Genomic DNA, 14,349 nt, shown 5'->3' with positions numbered 1-14,349 from the left:
GGACACTGCGACCACGCGTGTGGTTTAGCCAAGCAGAAGCCCAGTTCCAGATTCGGCAGATATCATCTGATTCCACGTGTTACTACCACGTGGTGAGTGCCCTTGACCAGGAGATGGCCTCCCAGGTTGCGGATTTCATACAGTCGCCCCCGGAAGAAGGCAAATATGAAGCATTCAAGGTGCTGCTCTTTGAGACCTTTGGCCTCTCACGGCTTGAGCAGGGTGCCCGCCTGCTTTACCTGAAAGGTTTGTGAGACAGGCTGCCGTCAGCATTGATGAATGAGATACTGGCCCTGGCTGACGGACACAAGCCCTGCCTCATGTTCGAGCAAGCGTTCCTAGAGCAACTGCTTGAGGACATACATCTGCTGCAGGCTGACGCAGATTTCAGAGACCCCCGGAAGGTGGCGCCTGGGCAGACGTGCTGTGGAAAGCCAAGAGGGAGAGCGTGGCGTCTGTCTGTCAGATTCCCAATCCCAGTTGATTGCCAGGCCTGGCAGGACACAACACAGAGGCAGGAGTGAGGAGGACAGTGAACAGTGGTGTTTCTACCACCAGCAGTGAGTCACAAAAGCCAGCTGTTATCGCCCGCCCTGCAAGGGCCAAGGCCAGCTGCCGGTAATGACAATGGCGGCTGGCCACCAGGACAGCCTCTTGTATGTCTGGGACAAACAGTCGGGATGCCACTTCTTGGTCGACACCAGAGTGGAAATCAGCTTCTTGCCCCCGACGGGGTATGACACCTGCCAGGACCCACCCTGAGGGCCACAAACGGCAGCACGATACAGACCTACAGCACCCGCACAGTGCAGCCGCAGTTTGGCACCAGCTGGTTCACGTGGGAATTCACACTGGCTGCGGTGGCCCAACCACTCTTGGGGGCGGACTTCTTGCGAGCTCACAGCCTGCTGGTCGACTTGCAAGGGAAAAGACTGGTACATGCCAAGACTTTCCAGACGTTCTCCCTGGGTGAAGCCAAGTTGCCGGCCCCACACCTGGACTCCATCACGCTGTCGGACATCAAATTCACCAGAATCCTGGCAGACTTTCCATCGATTCTGGCACCGCAGTTCACAGCAGCCATGCCCAGACACGGGGTACAGCACCACATCCCGACCCAGGGACCACCCCTCCACACCCGTGCACGAAGGCTCCCCCCAGAAAGGCTCCGCCTGACAAAGGAGGAGTTCAAGAGGATGGAGGGATTGGGGATCATACCGCGGTCCGACAGCCCATGGGCCTTCCCCCTGCACATGGTGCCCAAAGCAACAGGGGGCTGGAGACCATACAGCGACTACCGCAGACTGAACGAGGCTACAACTCCAGACCGCTACCCCGCATCGCACATACAGGACTTTGCAGCAAACCTGCACGGGGCAAGAATCTTTTCCAAAGTAGACCTCGTCCGAGGTTACCATCAAGTCCTGGTGCTCCCTGAAGACATCCCTAAGACAGCACTCATCACCCCGTTTGGCCTGTTCAAGTTCCTCCGAATGCCGTTCAGCCTGAAGAATGCCGCACAGACGTTCCAGTGGCAAATGGATGCGGTGGGACGTGACCTGGACTTTGAGTTCATCTATTTGGACGACTTCCTTATAGCCAGCAGTAGTCATCAGGAGCGTCTGTCCCACCTCCGCCAGCTCTACTCCCGCCTGAGTGATTTCAGCCTCACGATCAACCCGGCCAAATGCCAGTTTGGTTTCGATACCATCGACTTCCTGGGCAGAAGACAGTGAATCTGTAGAATTCATTGCTAGACAGCTGTGGAGGCCAAGTTAAATATTAGTTACATTTAAAGTAGAGATTGACAGACTCTCAATTAGTAAGGGCGTCAAAAGTCATGGATAGAAGGCAGGATAATGGAATTGAGAGCGAAAGTAAATCAACCATGACTGAATGGCAGAGCAGACTCTATGGGCTGAATGTCCGAATTCTGCTCCTATGCCTCGTAGGAGCAAAAAAAAAGTCATAATGGGTCTGGATTAATCTGCTTCCTACTCTTCATAAATTTGCTACAGTTTTAGTCCTCCACCAATAATTGCCAATTAAATAAATTGCTGCACGTGGTCAATGGTACCACTCTGCCATCTGCCATTCAGTTCAGGTTCTGCTCCAGAGATTTGAGCAGATAATCCATCCTGCACCGACACTGTACTGTATGAATCCAGCAGGATCTCATTGCCATTGCCCATATGGCAGCAAACAACATGGAACAAAAGACGTTCCAGCTTTCGTGAAATTCACGGGACTGAAAGGTGTAAAATTTCAGGATCTGGTGATTTGGACTCTCGGGTTTTGAAGGAAATGATAAGGAGAAAGTGTACACGTAGTAAACTTAACCAACTGGTACCTATGCAGCCAGACTTATTACACACCGGCAAGAAAAATTCTAGGAATATTAATCAATTGCTTTTTATGAAAATAAAAATGAATTATATTTTGAGTGCATTGCAAAATAAGTGTGAAAGCCAAGTTACATTCAATCACAAGGGGAGTGTAGTTGTAGGCTGATTAGCAGCAACTTTCTGTGGAGATTTGACACTTCATGTGATGGTAAGTACACTCATTCATTTGATTTATTTTTGCTATATTTTATATTAATACCACCTTGCCTTAAAATACAGAACTGCAGTGCAAAACATTATTATTTAAAAGGATAGGGAGATGACACATAGTTCAGTAATTTATTTGAAGGTTTATGCACGGAATACCAATGTACTGCATTATGTAGAGTCTGCTGTTTTTGAGCAATTTTTATAAAACAGCACCCACATTCTCCACACCTGACAGATGCTGTACTCTCAATTGGGCTCCTACTGATAACAAGGGAGCAAATGTAATCCCGTTATTTATAAAATGATTGAGATTGTCATCAAGGCACAGTGGATCAGTTAGGTTAGCATCAATAGTAGGAAAAAATCTCGGATTCTGTTATGAAAGATGTGGTAACATGGTTCTTAGAAAATAATCAGCTTGGGCAAAGTCAAACAAGGGAAAATCTGCAGGCGCTGGAAATCCAAGCAACGCACACAAAACGCTGGAGGAACTCAGCAGGCCAGGCAGCATCTGTGGAAGGAGCATTTAAACTTCTTCAGGGCAGGCATTCCTGGATGAGGCTTCGTGGCAGCAAACACAGGAGGATCTGCACATGCTGGAAAGATGCTGCCTGGCCTGCTGAGTTCCTCTGGCATTTTGTGTGTGTGTTGCTTGGGCAAAGTCAAGATGGGTTTATGAATAGGAAATCGTGTTCGGCCTTTCCAATTGGAATATTTTTTTGAAGTTGAAACCAGCAAAATAGACAAGAGTGAGTGAGTGAAAGTGGAGCATCCCACTGTTGGAAATCCTTTAATAAGGTGCTACACATGAGATTATTGAACAAAACGATCATGCTTAGCACTGTGGACAATATACTGACATGAAATAATAACTGGTTGATGGCGAGAGCACACAGAGCGGGAATAAACAGACCATTTTCAAGTTGGGAAGCTCTGTCCTTGCAGTACCTGGCAGGTTTACTGCACTTGCAGGCATCCTAACCACTCACAATCTGTGTCACAGCGATCTCGGACCTGAATGCCTCCTGGTTCTACTCACCTTAGCTTGGGGAAGCACTTCCATCTTCACATCTCCAAGCCCCAGTAAGAATAAATGAATTCCAGCTCCTCACTGCTAAGCTCCATTGGAATCCCACTTAGATAAAGGGATTGCTGATGATACAAAGCTGATTGGCAGAACGGTCTCTCAATTTAAATAAATGGCACATGTAATATAATGTGGAAAAGTAGGTTATAGAACAAAATAGAAAGGTAGAGTGCTTTTTAAAAATGGTGACAGATTAAAAGGTGCTGGTATTCAGAGAGTGCTATGTGTTCTGATACACGAGTCGCTTAAAAATTAAACATGAAGATACAGAAAGCAATTAGTATGGCAAATGGTATGTTACCAGAGCTAAGGTGCATTGTAAGAGCTGAGCATGGGAGTCTTTCTCCAACTATAATAGGTCTCTGCAGAGACTCCACCTGGGATCTTGTTTATCTAGTCGAGGTTATGCAGTGAAGGTTAATTTCTGAGATGGCAGGCTTGCTGTTCAAGGAGGCATTATTCATCTGACTCTAGTCTCACAAATGTTTAAAAGAATGAAAGATGATTTAATTGAAATGTACAAATCTTCTAAATGGGGCTTGAAAGTGTGGAGATGGAAATGCTTCTTCAAGTTGAGGTGACCAGAACCAGGGATCCTGGTTTCAAAATAGGAGAAGGAATTGCTCCAAATGAAGAGTAGTGAACCTTTGGAGACTAAGAAAAAAACCTTGTTGATAGGCAGAGCATTCGCAAGGGAATATGAATGGCCAAACTATACTTCAAATTTCTCTGTTCCTGTGAGATAACAGTGCAGCTAATCTTGGTCTGCACTTACCAGCCATAGACTGAATGGAAAAGAGGACAACCGCTCCTAGTTCCTGACTGAGATAGAGTACTCCTACTCTGAGTTGCTATGGAGATACAAGAGAAGCTGAAGTCTAATGATACAGCTTTTTCAGTAATCGTTTGCTCTATACATTATGCCAGTCAAGGTACTTGTCTTCGTCTGCCATTGTGCCTTTAACAATAAATGCTGAGATCTCTACAAATGGCATTACAACTCCCTCTCAGTTCTGAGCCGGACAAGGTGGAGAAATAAATGAGTTCCATTTCTAGCACTGCAGAGACTCCAGCTGAAAACGGTTCAACGTGAATGACACAGAAGGGCTAAATTGGGCTTAGGTGTGATGGTTCTCATATTAGAACAGACAGAAGAGTGGCTTCATGAGTCAAAGAAATGGGGAAATAAATGACAGTGGAGTGGAAACAAGATATGAGGCTGGACATCGGTAAGGAAAATAACAATGAGTGTTTACTCTTCCATCCTATTGGAACCTGGTTCAGAGAAGTTACAGACCCTCGCAACATGGCCGAGTTATATTAACCCCAGAAGATACTAGACTATAAATTCCAACATTGTGGGTCACCCTGATAGAGATCTAGATGGTTACAAAAAGATCAAGAACTTCAGTTGCAAGGTTTATCATCGGACATACTTGAATTTCCCTTTGCAATACCAAACTGAAGCTGAAATTGTCAGTTTCACTGCAGTGTTCCAACTATACAAGGACTCACAGCTGTGGCCATTTAGCCCAGCAGGTGCAATCTCTGAAGCCAGCACATAATAGAACATAGTGTAAGGAAACTGATACTTTTCCAAACATAAATGAGTATTGCCTCTGAACCAATGTGAATGTTTCCAGGGATCCGAGCAACCTCAAGTCATGAGGTTGTTGGTCTTAATCAGGTAATTGCCAGGAAGATTACTGGAAGTCAGTGAATGCATGAAATTTAGGGAAGTCTACACTGCAGCCAATTCTGTGTCCATTCTGCCAGTGGCTATGAGCTGAAAGAAAAGTAAAGCAGCCATGTCTCCTTCAGTATGGGGTTTGGATGATATCCGCCATGAAGCAGTGGGATGTGGCAGCAGTCTGGACTGATCCCTTTAAGTAGCTGAGAGTGACCATGAACTCTACCTGAAGTAGCAAAGTAGTCCAAACACAAAGACAAAACTATATTTGGGATGGCACGAGGTAGTGGGTAAAAGCATGGACAGAGAAGTTGATCTTTTAAAAAGCAGAGTTTCAGGAGAAACAGGACAATAAGAGATGTCTTTCTCCAAGCAATTAAAATATACTTTTCTTTTCAGACCAGTGAGGGTGAAAATCTAATTGCAGTTGATTTTTGTCCATTGCGCTACTGCTCATATCACGTGCAGGAGATTTACACCAAAAAAAAGTTGCTTGGGCAAGCAAAAGTCCTGCTGAACAGTGAGGAGCTGAATTTGTGAAGGGCATAAATGACATTGAGGAATGTTTGAACAATTGCTTTACTCTGGATTAAGCCAATTTTAAACTACGTGGCTCGTTTTGTTTTACGTGGGGAGGGCATGGCATGAATAAATTTCTAGGCTGTACTGAATGTCCTTAGTCACATTTCATAATTTAAAACTGGACCTTGAATGCAGAAGTACAACAATGACCAGAGGCACTCGAGTTCTGCTGCCGTGAACACAGGCTGGCAATTAGTTAGACAAGTAGAATGACTAATGAGAGGAACCTTGAACCAGCACAAGAAAAGCAAGGAATGAAAAAAAAAGTTGATTGTATTGAAAGAATGCAACAGATTAGGTATGCAAGTTACTCAGGCCTGATATAGGAAGATGTAGGGAATGTCCCTGACTAGCAACAGAGGGAAGAAGCTGGCAAAGAGAATGTAATTAGATAATATGATGTGATGGGCATTATTAACTTCCCTGTTACTTTTTCTCTTCTCTTGACCATCCTGGCGGTTTCTTAGATACAAGATCTTAGCTCGTCATTGCAAGTTGAGCAATGACGAAACTGCAGAATTATTTATATCCTTTTATACCCTTTGATTAAATGCAGTTTTGTTATTGCCTAGTACTTTTTCTATGATCAATCTGTGCAAATGTTCCATGGGCTGATTGGTACAATGAATGACTTCCATTAATCACTCAGTCTAAGTGCTATCATTGATCTCTCACAGGTTTTCACACATGCAGAGCTCGAGAACAGTGAACAGGGTTTAAAGCTTTTTTTTCCGACTGGGTTTTCAATAGCTTTTGTGCAGAATGTTTTGCTGCTTAGTTATCCTTTCATTACAGCTGCATTTGTGCCAACAACAGGCTTCCCAATAGTAACGCTACACAGAACGATCTCTGCTGGTTAGTAAGGAGATTATGAATGACACAAATTAATAATGACTACCAAAGGAAATGAAAAGAAAGATTATAAAGTTAATGGTTGGCATCCTGAATTCTTTGTCATTGTTCAAACAGAGGCCAAAAATTCCTTGGGGGGGGGGAAATAAAGGTATTTACTTAGAGAAAAATGTTGAATATTCAACAGACTAAACCTCAGGCTTTCCACCTCTTGACATTGCACAAAAGGTCAGAGAAGAATGAGACTTGTCTAGGCTCAGATTAGTAACTATTTACAAAGAGTACAGGAGAGAAAACAGACCCTAATTTGATGTGTGCTGGAAACCTGTCCTTTAATTCTTTGAAAAGATGATACATCATACTCACGAACCTCGACTTGCTCACCAAGTATCAATACCCATTTTATGCTGTTTGACCCCGAGCATCTCCAGCATTTTGTTTTTACTTCTGTAATTTCTCTGCTGTCCCCTCTAGATCCATTGCTACAACTAATTTAGTATCACTAGCTTATAATGATATTCTCAACTGAGTTTTCAGAGTAAATTAAAACCAGTAGTGACTGAGGTGCCCTATTAAATTTCTCTCCAAACTGCTCTGTTTGCTATTTTTTAGCCAGTTTGAAACATTGCGAACCTTATCACTTTGTTCGACATCTCTACTGAGTGACTTTTACAATAGTCTCTTTGAAGTCCAGGTGTACCATATCAAAAGGCTGGGGTTGCCACTTCTCTATAAAAAATAGTCAAACATGGGCCCCATGAACCCACAAATTTTCCTCTGATAATCAATCTATTACTTTGCTCAGAACGGATCGGATGCCTCTTTTGTTTTGGACAGGGAGGAAGTGGAAGGAAGTGTGATTAGGCACTTGCTTTTGCTAGTCAAAACCTTCTTGTTAACTGGTTGGCATGGTGAAGCGATATAGATACTGTTGAAATAAAAAGTTTGTTGAATCACCTTTTGGCTGCTGTGTCACTGGAGATAATCAGTTCCAAATCTTGTTGTTGGTTACAGAACTAATGAGGCTAACTCAGCTTGTGAGCTCTCAGGTGGCAATGGAGCAGAGTACTGCACGGACTAGAAGGGCCGAGACAGCCTGTTTCCATGCTGTAATTGTTATATGGTTATACTCAACACTTATCATCACCCTCTCTTGAACAGCATTAGAAACTGGATACAAAAGCTAACAGGATGCCAGGCCAAGCCCTCTTTCTCTCCTGAAAAACTGTGTCCATCATTAAGGACCTCCATTAGGAAGGAGATACAGAAGCCTGAAGGTTCATACTCAACGACTCAGGAACAGCTTCTTCCCCATGTGCCATTCAATTTCTGAATGGACATTGAATCCATGAGCACTACCTCACTACTAGGTTTTATTTCTAACTTTGCATTATACATACACACAGTATACTCTGTATATACTTAATGTAATTCACAGTCTTTCTTTTCTAATACTATGTAATGCATTGTACCTCTGCAGCAAAGTTAACAAGTTTCACAAAATATGCTGGTTATATTAATCCTGATTTTGATTCTGGTACTTGCCCAAGTACCCATGACTCAAACAAGGCTAGCTGGTGGATACTTGCACACTCATCTTAATTTGAGTCAAGGAGATGTGCACCATTAAATCCTTCAGGAACTTAATATCACACAATGCCAGATTACAGAAGCCATCAGAAAGTTTAGCTGGAGCCATTATTTATTGTGAGAATCTAAAACATGTTTTTTAAATGGATATACAGCTGCAACGTTGAAAATGGAGCCAGTAGTAACAGTTTAATTTGTTTCCATTAACCTGCACTTAGCAGATCTTGATTTAGGATTTATCTGCCAACAACAGAAAACTGTTAAGAGCCTCCTTATCACAAACAGAGGAATTAGTGAATGAGAATTTAAGAGACAAATAGAACCGAGTTGTCAGGTTTTCTATGCCAGTTGTGATTTCCTCGACTACTTTTTGAAAACCAAGCAGAATCAAGGATGCTCAGTTCAATCTCAATTGAATCACGCAGTATTTACAGCACAGGAGCAAGACCATTCAGACCAACAGATCCGCACTACTCCACAAGTTTGTTTGTTAGGTACTATGCTGTATGACGATCATGGCCTTTCTATGACCATGATTGCTCTCGGCAAATTTTTCTACTTGCCTTCTTCTGGGCAGTGTCTTTATAAGACGGGTGACCCCAGCCATTATCAATGCTCTTCAGAGATTGGTGGCTGCATAACCAGGACTTGTGGTGTGCACCAGCTGCTCATACGACCACCCACCACCTGCTCATATGTCTTCATGTGACCCTAATACGGGGGCTCAGCACGTAATACACCTTGCCCAAGCATGACCTGTTGGCTAGTGAAAGAATGAACTCTTCCTTTAGGACACCCAGGGCAACCAAGCTCCACAACTTTCTTCACCTGACTATCAATCCCTTTTTCTATTCCTTCCTCCCTCACTCTATATCCAGCTTCACTTTTAACACTACTGAGTTCAAATATTACTTTGGTAGTAAGTTCTTCTCACAGGAAACATGAATCTCTGGTATTATCTGCCCCACAGACTTGTGGATGCGATCTCATTAGAAGTACTTCAAATAGGGCTGCATACAGTTTTGAAAGATGAGAGGATGAGGGCTTCAGCCATCTGGCACAGGGGGCAAGTTGAAGGCTGTGTAGATCAGCCACATTGAACTGATGAGGCAGGATTGAAGGCGCCACACGGCCTGTTCCTGTCCATCAGCGGCCGTAGCCTCCCCAGAATCCAGGATATCTTCAAGGAGCAATGCCTCAAAAAGTGCCCATCACCCAGCACACACCCTCTTCTCATTGCTACCATCAGGCAGGAGGTAGAGGAGCCTTAATTACTTTACTGTAATTCACAGTTTTTATTATTATTATTATATATTGCAACGTACTGCTGCTGCACAAGAAATCTCACGACATGTACTGGTGATATTAAACCTGATTCTCATTCTGATTCTTGTGTGCGAGGGGCAAGAGAAAGAAATCAAACAAATTGACCCTTTGGTCCCCAGTGACCATCAATCATCTATTTACATTAATACTATTCTTTTTATTATTCTCCCCACGTTCCCAAAAACTCCCTGTAGATCCCACGCTCACCTACACACGGGGTGAAATTTACAGTGGCCAATTAACCAGCCAACCTCACAGAAGGAAGTTGGGAGGATATGCAAATTCTACATAGGCAGGATCTGATGTCAGGACTGAACACAGGTTCAAGGTGCTGTGTGGCACTGGGCTCTACGAGCTGTGCCGTGTGTTCTTCATTCTCCAGACAAAAGTTTTCCCAAATATCCCAATGGATTTATTACCAAATGACGTGGAAATTGGTGATATGGGAGAATGTAGCCAAGGGGTTAGATGGGAGTTTTAAAAACAGATTTCAGACTGTCACCTATTAATGGCATAAACTTCCAAAGGAAGCGAAGACAGATATATACCAGGGGAATCTACAGTATTTGCTTAATAATGTTGTTGTTGTTCCTTTTTGCATTTTGTGATGCATCAGCCCGCAGTTTTGCTACTTCTGTAGCATTTTACGAGGCCGCCTTGCTAGCTCAATGCTCAACCTAGTGTGGATGCAAAGTGTGCAAGGAGCCGGCCAGATTCGAACTTGGGACCATTTGCCTCGAAGTCTGGTGCTGATGCTACTACACCAGTAGCCAGCTACTTGGATAATGACAGAGCTCAAAAACTTATGAATCATATTGCATCAATTAAAACAATCTCATTCATAACTTGGCGAGGACTTCTAATCTAGCTGTAACGGGTGGCTCTCTTTCAGATTGGCAAAAGAATGAAGGAAGAGCAGTCATACTATAGAGGAGCTCAACATGGTCCTTCTGACACAAATACCTCTGCAAGTGCATCTAAGCTACAGGAGGCATAGGAATGTTGAGCAGGAATTCAACACCCTCCCAAACAAACACAAGAGGATTTTACCGATTCTGAAAATCCAGAGCAACATGCAAAGAGAAGAGAAAATGCTGGAGGAACTCAGCAGGTCAGGCAGCAGGTATGGTGAGGAATAAACAGTAATCCTGATGAAGGGTCTTGGTTCAAAACATCAACTGCTTATTCCTGTCCATACGTTTCTCCGTCCCTGCTGATTTCCTCCAGCATTTTGTGTGTGCCCCTCTCCCAAACAATTGGGTCTGTACTTCTACTGATTTTTTTGTCTCCTAGAGGTTTGAATCTGTGGCCTCCAGCCACCTCCTGACATTCAGCACGAGCTGTACATTTCAGTGAACTACTAACAGGGATCGCAGCCAAGCCAGGACCTGCCACAGCTCAAGGCTCATACATGCATGCAGTTTGTAAGAATAACTAAAAAGAGAAAGGATTCACTATCAGACATCCCAAATTATATTTTATTTCTGGATTCCAGCTTACATCTGTTAAAATGTCCCTTTGCTGAAGGCAGACTGGGTTAAATCACATCAGCTTCCGTGATTTAAGCATCATTTACTGCATAGAATTCCGAGAAACATAATGATATCAGATCTTTTGTTTTAATATTGCATGGTTCTAAAATGTATTGTTTTTACAGTGACCATTTGCTACAGGAATGTGATTTCAGAGTATAACTGTTCATTTCTGAAACAGCTCACTTTGTAGAAATTAGGTTCTTATTGAAGTCTCAAACCAAGTTCTTATTTGAATACTTGCAGTGATCAGATCACTCATGTGCCAGAAATGTCTCCTCGAAGCAACAATTACCATCAAACTGGATTTCCCTGTCTTAAAATTTTTATGATTTTCTTTTCCAGAAAAAGAATTCAAGAAATTGTCTTGTTAGCAACTGACAAGACTAGAAAATAAAAACAAGCTCTCGAGAGAGGAGTTTCAAATCTTCTCCCTCCAGCCCCTCCCAAGTTGCCAACGAGTTTGTTCTGTCTGACCAACACAGCAATAAAAAAAAGCTCTTGAAAGAGAACATGACTTCAAATCAGAGCTAGCAATAGAGCGTTCAGCTATGTCACCAAAGTGCTTGTTACATTCTACTAGATAAACATCAACCCACCAAATTTCTCATTTTTTCCCTGAATGTACTGACGTGGGCAATGAGCTCACAGGCACTCTTTTTCTAGGAACCTAACCAAGCGAGACTGTCTGATATTGGATCACAGACAGCATGGAACTGGAAGTGCATTCATTCTCCAATGCAGAAGCAAGTATCTGGAAGTTCAATACATCTTTCCTCCTCGATTTGATTGGTTGCTGTGGCCTATTTTGGAGACCCAGTTAAGATCTGTCAACATGGCTCAGACCCAAGAATTAACCCTCGACTTTCTGGATTACAATCCCATTGTATAAGACTTTAATGAAACTGAGGACTTCCATGTTTTGTACAAGCAGTTACTGAATCTGGTTTCAAGAGGTTCAAAATGGAGCCTATCAGCTGAAAGAGAGAGAATGCCATCATTGAGTGACTATTGGAGAAAAGGCACTTATCAGTTGGTCAACTACCAGTCCCGTCATTGACAAAGCTATTGCTCTACACCAGGAGTTTCCAAACTTTTTTTTATGCCATGTATCCCTACCATTAACCAAGGGGTCTGTGAACCCCAGGTGGAGAACCTCTGCTCTAAGACTGTGCAGTTACCTTTTCTACAGAACCAAAGATTAGTCATAAAGTAAGTAAATTTATTTTTATTGGCTTGAAAAAACTATAAACTTACACTGAAATTCTTAATTTCCAAGTAAAGCAGAACACCTATTTGCCTTTAGATAGAATTATTACTTTAGAAATGCAAAAAAAATCTCTCAAAAAAAGCTTAACAAGAGTGTCATCAAACTAAATATGATTCCAAGCCATAGGGGGAGGTATTAAGATGATGGCTAAAAGTTAGGTCAATGAGATTTTAAGGATCTTTTAAATGAAAGAAAAGAAAGCTATGAGTTACAAGGGGGTGCAGAGAATAAGACAAAAAGAGAAAAAATCAGACAATGGTACAAGTACGATTTTGAAATGTAGGTGTTTCTTAACTAGGACCCAACACAGATCTGTGAGTACAGCCATGATTACTGGATAGTACTGAATGCAGGAAAAGCCATGGAGAGCAGAATCTTTCATCATCTCAAGTTCACACTGGGGACAAAATTGGAACCAGTCAAGTGGAAGTTGGAATAGTCAAGTATCGAGATGACACCAGGTAGAGATGAGGAATTTACCAGGAGATAAACTGAAGCAATGGGACAGAGAAGGATTATACTACAGAGACAGAAACAGGAGGTCGCAGTCAAGATGCAAATGTATTGTAATGCAGCAGCTCATTTTCTGTCAAATATAAACCTGAAGTTGCAAATAACGTAAGGCAGCTTTCAAAAAGCGTTTAAGGAGAGGATTAGAGTTGACAGAAGGAGTTTGTATCAGACGTCGAAAACAACAGCATGAGGTTTTGCAACATTTTGGACTAAGTTTCTATTCATATTACACTAGATGCTATAGAAACAAGCACAACCATTTTAAGAATGTGGTGGAGTCAGGTAAGGTCAAGTCAGGTCACTTTTATTGTCATTTCGACCATAACTGCTATGTACAGTACACAGTAAAAATGAGACAACTTTTTTCAGGACCATGGTGTTACATGACACAGTACAAGAATTAGACTGAACTATGTAAAAAAACAAAAAAAAAAACAACTACACTAGATTACAGACCTACCCAGGACTGCATAAAGTGCACAAAACAGTGCAGGCAATACAATAAATAATAAACAGGACAATAGGGCAGTAAGGTGTCAGTCCAGGCTCTCCGTATTAAGGAGTCTGATGGTTTGGGGGAAGAAACTGTTACATAGTCTGGTCGTGACAGCCCAAATACTTCAGTGCCTTTTCCCAGACGGCAGGAGGGAGAAGAGTTTGTATGAGGGGTGCGTGGGGTCCTTCATAATGCTGCTTGCTTTGCGGATGCAGCGTGTAGTGTAAATGTCTGTGATGGTGTGAAGAGAGACCCCAGTGTTCTTCTCAGCTAAGTAAGGTAGCAATAAAATAGAGCTGGATATATACGTGGAAAGTGATATTTGTCTGGATGAAAATAATGGACTGAAAAAAAGGGCTTAACGATCTATCATTGGTCACAGCAAGGGAACAAGGGAAGCCACAACCAACAAGGATAGAAGCAAGAGAGTGTGATCCCACTCAGGCTGCTCACAACTGCATGACACTTCCTCACATACATAACTACAGATATATTCCATCAATATTCTCCTCCCTCTTCCCAGAAGCATCGACTCCATGCGGGAATGAACTCTGTGGATGCTTACTGCTCTCCGGCATTGTCATTACTTCTGAAGCATCTACAGTGAAGCTACATGGTTATTTCACCATGGAATTCCGAACAGATAAACCAGATCCCACATATCAGTAAAAGAGTGAACTGTGCCTGGGAGCTCATCTCTCTTTAGGTCACTAAAATTTAACGGTATTTCTTGACTATTGCCCTGCCTGAGACCAGTCGGGTATTAAATCTGGAGAACTTTGAGTTAGTGGAAGGTGAGAAGCCAGACACAGGTTTTGGTGGGAGCTCAACGTTCTCACTTTCATTTGCTAAGCAA

At 42.7% G+C, this 14,349-nt stretch overlaps 1 protein-coding gene across 4 annotated transcripts in view; it reads right to left on the bottom strand.

Moving 5' to 3' along the window:
- LOC132382047 (kazrin-like) overlaps nucleotides 1-14,349 on the bottom strand; it is a 726,142-nt gene that overhangs the window by 202,585 nt on the left and 509,208 nt on the right. The gene's annotated exons all lie outside the window — the stretch shown is intronic.

This window comes from Hypanus sabinus, chromosome 27 (genome assembly GCF_030144855.1).
Source record: "Hypanus sabinus isolate sHypSab1 chromosome 27, sHypSab1.hap1, whole genome shotgun sequence".
In the NCBI taxonomy this organism is placed as follows: domain Eukaryota; kingdom Metazoa; phylum Chordata; class Chondrichthyes; order Myliobatiformes; family Dasyatidae; genus Hypanus; species Hypanus sabinus.
Note: the sequence above shows the minus strand (reverse complement) of the source record. Positions and strands in the feature narration are given on the sequence as shown.